Source organism: Callithrix jacchus, chromosome 3 (assembly GCF_049354715.1).
Source record: "Callithrix jacchus isolate 240 chromosome 3, calJac240_pri, whole genome shotgun sequence".
NCBI classification, from domain to species: Eukaryota; Metazoa; Chordata; class Mammalia; order Primates; family Cebidae; genus Callithrix; species Callithrix jacchus.
Genome location: NC_133504.1, coordinates 128,860,039 through 128,865,902, shown reverse-complemented (window position 1 = coordinate 128,865,902; position 5,864 = coordinate 128,860,039). Strand labels below are relative to the sequence as shown.

Here is a 5,864-nt window from a genome sequence, read left to right as displayed (position 1 = left end):
TTTATAAATCTGGGTGCTCCTGGTTGAGTGTATATACATTTATAATAGTTTGTTCTTCTTGTTAAATTGAATCCATTACCGTAATGTAATACCCTTTATTTTATTTTTTGATCTTTGTTGGTTTAATGTCTGTTTTGTTTAAAATTAGATTTGCAAAACTTGCTTTATCTTATGATTTCCATTTGCTTGGTAGATTTTTCTCCATCATTTTCTTTTGAGCCTATGGATGTCATTGAATGTGAGATGGTTTTCCTGAAGCCATTATTCTATGAGTATTAGATTTTTTAAAAATAGATTGCCACTATGTGCTTTTTAATAGAGGGCATTTAACACATTTGCATTCAAGGTTAGTATTAATATGTGTGAATTTCATGCTCTCATCATATTGTTAGCTGGTTATCATACAGTCTTGTTTGTGTGGTTGCTCTATAGTGTCACTGATTTGTGTAATTCAGTATATTTTTGTAGTTGCTTGTAATGGTCTTTTTTAAAAATTATGTTTAGTACTTTTTCTCTAGAGCACTTATAAAGCAGATCTGATGGGAACATATTCCTTTAGCATTTGTTTGTTTTGAAAAAATCTTCTCCTTTGCTTATGTAGTCTTTTGGGGGGAGGGAAAAGCACTCTGACTTTCTGAGTTGTCAGAGTTCTTGTGATAGTTCTTTCTCATTTTTGTAGGCTAATGTTTGTTCAGTCTTTAAAGATGCATTTTTCTGGATAGTTTGTTTTGTCTTTTTCTTCTTTGATGACCTTGGGGGTTTGGTTATGGAATAAGATGGGTTTGCTTAACTAGCTTCAATTATAGTCTGAGTTTTGGATCTTGGAGGAGCCCCTTTCAATTACCGTTTCCATGTCTGACTTTTTTTGGTTGTTTTTATTGGGCATTTTCATCCATGAGGCTCCCTCATGCTGGAACTGCAGTTTGCTGACAAGTCTGTCCTTGGCAGACTGATCCTAATCTGCTGTCCATGTGCTTCCTGGGGAAACGTGGGGTTGTATCTCCCACAGACTTCAGATGGAAGTTGGTTTGCTGGGTTAAAAACTCTAGTGGGTATTACACATCTGGCTACAGCAGGTGGATTGGGTTGTCATATCTGCTGTCTGGCTATTTCCAGGACATCAAGGAACTGCAGCCTCTGGCAAACTTAAACAGACATATAATTGCTGGGCTAGAAGCTCTCGCAGGTGTTACCTGCCTAGTTATGAATAATGGGGGTGGGTATAGTTATATGTCCTGTCATCAAGATGTTTCTCAGAAAGACAGGAAGCTGTATCCTTCAGCCAAGGTGACACAGAAAAAGCCTTGGTGGTCTAGAAACTCTATGAGGCATTGCCCACCTGGCTACCAGTGGCATGGATGGATCTGCCATCTAGGTTTTTCCCATGATTTGAGAAAAATGCATCCTCAGCTGAGCTCACACAGAAGTCGCGCCAGTGGACTAGAGGTTCTAGCAGGTGTTGTCGTCCTGACTACCAAGGCAGGCAGGGGTAGGTGGGGTTTCATGGTGTGCCTTATAGATGTCTCCCATGACAACAGAAAACTGTGTCCTGCAGCTGAGTTAATACAGAAACAAGGCTGCTTGTCTAGAACCCCTAGCAAATTTTACCTGCCAGTGGCAGAGGTAGGTGGACTCTCATGCTGTGTCATCTGATGATTCCTGTGACAACAGAAAGCTGCATCCTCACAAAGAATCAGGGCCACTAGACCAGGGGCTCCATCAGGCACTGCTTGCCCGGCTACAAGTGGTGGGGTGAGTAGATTCTCTTGCTCTACTGTTGGGGTGTTTCCCATGATAATAGAAAGCTACATCCTCCAGGAGAGTTTACAAAGAAGCAAGAGTGCTGGGCTTGAAGCTCTGGAAAATGCTGCTTGCTAGGCTACCAGTGGCATGGGCAGATTGAGCCTCATGCTCTACCTTCTGATGTTTACTGTGACAACAAGGAGCTGCATCTTCCAGCTGAGCTCACACAGCAACTGGATCACTGAGCCAAAGGCTCTGCAAGACATTGCCTACCTGGCTATAAACAACAGGGCCACGGGAGTGGGGATGGGTTCACGCCCTGCCTTCCAGGTGTTTCATGTGACAACAGTAGGTGGTGCTCTTCAGCTGAGTTTACCTGAGTAGGATCACTGGGCTAGAGGCTCTAGCAAGTGGTGACCAGCTAGCTACCAGTGGTGGAATGGGGAGGAGCTGCTGACTGAATTTGAGCCAAAGCAGAACTGCTGAGCCAGAAGCTGACACTGAGCTCTGGTTGGCTAGTGGTGGTGAAGCAGTGTTAGTGCTCCATAACTGCACCACAACTGCAACTGTTATTGGGGCTGAGGCTCCAGTGCTAGTATCCTCTGGGGCCCAAAGCCACTGGGGATATGACTGCACTCAGGAGTTGCCCCCACAAAATGTCTGAGTAGCCCTCTGCCTTAGTCTAAAATCATGGTGGGGAGGTAAGGGGGAGGGAGGTGGTAATTTTCTCATTCCCAGTCTTGCACAGGTCCCTGTGGAGAGTGTGAATTCCTTTGGTGATCTCTACCTCTTACCCTTTCTCATTTTGGAGAGGTTCTCCTGGCCGTGTGCTGAGGTGAGACAGGCTGGTGTCCAGCTTCATTCCTCTCTCTTCTGTGTTTCCCTGCTGCCATGATAAATCCTGGCAGGGTTTCTCAGGTGATCAGGCCGCAGGGTCAAGTTCACTAGCTCTGTTCCATAATAGCAACATACATGAGCTGCTTTTAGTCTGCTATCTTGGCTCTTTTTCCTCTAGATTTTCTAATTTTTGTGCATAGATGTGCTCATAGTAATTTCAAATGATTTTGTATATTTCTTTGGTGTTGGTTGTAATTTCACCATTTTTTAATTTTAATTGAGCTTATTTAAATGTTTTCTCTTCTTTTCTTGGTTAATTTAGGTAATGGTCTATCAATTTAGCTTATTTTTTCAAAGAACCAATTTTTTGCTTCATTGATCTTTTGTGTTTTTTGATTCCGTTTTATTTAGTTCTGTTCTGCTCTTTGTTTCTTTTCTGTCTTCTCCTGGCTTTGGGTTTGTTTTGTTTTAGTTTCTCTAATGTGTTGATGTGTGACATTAGGTTGTCAATTTATTATTTATTTATTTATTTTAAATTTCTCATTTTCTTTATCATTGGAGGGAAGGGAAAGCAAGCAAGCAGAGGTGGCGGTATTGTTACACTATTTAAAGAAGAGCTGAATACAAAGACAATTAGTCTTTCATAGTCTCAACAATTCCACAATGAATAACTGTGGATTATCTTATGTATAATTTACATTGGATCAAAAAAATTGGTTCCCCTCTGTGTATATCAATTTAATTCAAACCTTATTATCTTCAAAACACAAAAATGGATACTACAAAATTAACTCTAACTGCAATAGGTATTTTCTAAGTAGAAGACCAAACACCGAAGTGAATCCCTCTTTCCGATGTCTTTTGATATGACAAGATTTTTCCAGAGTGGAACTTAAATAAGCATTCTCATGGCCAAGTAAGAAACTACAGTTGTGGGTATTACCCTACAATTACCATATGTATTACATATTAAATTAAACTCAGCATTAAATATGCTTGTGTAATTATGCTGTTAATGATGATAGCAGTGATGATACTGGTGAAAAAAGCATGTCTTTAGCTCAAGAAAAGTCAGGGAGAACAACCTTAACAAGCAGAAAGCAGACACAGAGTTGGGCATTTTTTGAGTAGGAAAGAGAATTTTAAGCATAGAAATAAAAAAAGAAAAGTACTTGCTTATTTCCCCTATGTGGAAATAATATGATACATTTATTAGATATGCTAGACAAGAACAGAACTAAGTACTCCAACTCTACTGCAGCATTACAAAAAATTCATCCCTTCACCACAGAGTAAGATTTAAGGACAACCTGCCCAAGAATGCACGTTATATAAAACGCAGCAAGATTGCTGCTGCCCTGCCAAGTACTACCCAGGTCCTACTGAAATACTGGTGGTCCCGATTAGTTTTATTGAAATAAATCTTTAAAGAAAAAGATAAATCATTTAAAAAGACAAGTCAAAATGCTTCAGGAACCACGTACCCAACACAAACTTTATCCTCAAATGAGTTATGTTTGCCTCGCACTAATAAACTTTTATTTCACTCAAATTAGAGCAAAAATATTCTATACTTAAATATCTTCCCTGCCCAATAATTCAAAGGAAAAATATCCAAAATGATTAGTAAAGAAAAATATAACAATTAACAGACCCTTTAAATTCGTTTTAAATATTTTTAAAGTTAAAAATGTTTAAAGTTTGTAATTCCTAGTAGTAAAACATTAACTGAATGAATACCCTAATGTCAAACCACTGTAAAATGCTCCAGCTGCATTTGGGGGAGAGGAATAGGGATTATCTTCAAAGCTCCCCAGCTCTCTTGATGAGAAGGTCAGAGGTACACTGGTTTGTATTATTGTGACATCCATAAGGTGATCTACGTTGCTTTTTCTTCAGCAAAGGCTTTGTTTATCAGAAGGGGATTATGCTTGACCTCCAAATTTGGCTGACAATTTGCTGATAAGATTCATAACCTTTGGGTTGCTCTGGTATTTTGACATATTTGCTGGGTTCTGAGCCGCATCCTGGAAGGCCACCATAACTTCTGGATCCTGCATGGCTGCAAGAACCTCTGGATCACTAAGAATTTCATTGAGTCCAGGCATTCCGGCCATTGCAGGCATGCCCCCTCCCATTCCAGGCATTCCTCCAGGAAAGCCACCTGGAAAAGAGCCATACTGAGCTCCTGACTGTCGTCTGGCTTCTTCCTCCCTCTGGGCTCTCTCATGCTCTTCTCGAGCCTTCTTAACACTTTCTAATCTTTCTTTGATCTCTCACCATTCACGTTTTCGCTCATACTTTCTCTGATGATCTGCAATTTTCTGTGCCCTAGGTTGAACTTCTTTCAGCATTGCACTTGCATCTTCATCATAATCCAATTTACAGGCAAGGGCAAGATCATGGACTGCTTCTTCCCAGTGGCCTAGAAGTCTGTGTGCTTTCCCTCGCCACTTGTGAGGCTGAGCTGAATCAGGATTTATTTCAGTGGCTCTGTCGCAGTCTCAAATGGCAGCATTTGCCTTCTGTAATTTGATAAAGACACTGGCCCTCTTGGCATACAAAATGGCCACGTGAGGATTCAGCTTGATGGCATCTGTGAATAAGTCAATGGCTTTCTGCAATTCACCATCATTTAGGGCTTCAACAGCAGCTACTTTATCATTTGCCTGATCCATCACATCCTCTGTTATCTCTGCATTTTCATCTCCCATTCTTGAGGGGTGTCAGTGTCTGGTTCAATCACACCTTCATTATCAATTTCTAGATCACTTTCCTTACTTGCTGGTTCATCTGCCTTTAAATCTTCCTCTACCTTCTTACTATTAGGTTTGTCTTCCTTGGTATTTTCTTCTGATTTAGCTTTCTGAGTAGCAGGTGGTATTTTACCCCCCATGATCTCCACCCACTCCCTCAGGAAGTGCATTTCTTCAGTGGACAGAACGCTTGGATCCTGCTTACACATCTTCACAAAGGTCCGAAGCTCATTTGCTTTGCGGGGGTCCATGATCAGGAGGTGGTCAGCGAAGTTGAGGGTCTGTGGCCTGCTTCCAGGCTGAGGCGCTGGCTCGGCGTGACTGTGCAGAAGGGGGAGTCTCTTTATTTTTTATTTTTTGAGATGGAGTCTCGCTCTGTTGCCCAAGCTAGAGTGCAACGCATAATCCCCTCTCACCACAATCTGTGACTCCCTGGTTCAAGTGATTCTCCTGTTTCAGCCTGAGTAGCTGGAATTACAGCCATGCACCACCACAACTGGTTAATTTTTGTGTTTTTAATAGAGACAG

The 5,864-nt window shown here is 41.2% G+C and overlaps 1 pseudogene; it reads right to left on the bottom strand.

The window, feature by feature from the left end:
* Positions 1-4,505: 4,505 nt before the first annotated feature.
* LOC118152286 (hsc70-interacting protein pseudogene) lies at positions 4,506-5,587 on the bottom strand (annotated as a pseudogene).
* Positions 5,588-5,864: the final 277 nt, after the last annotated feature.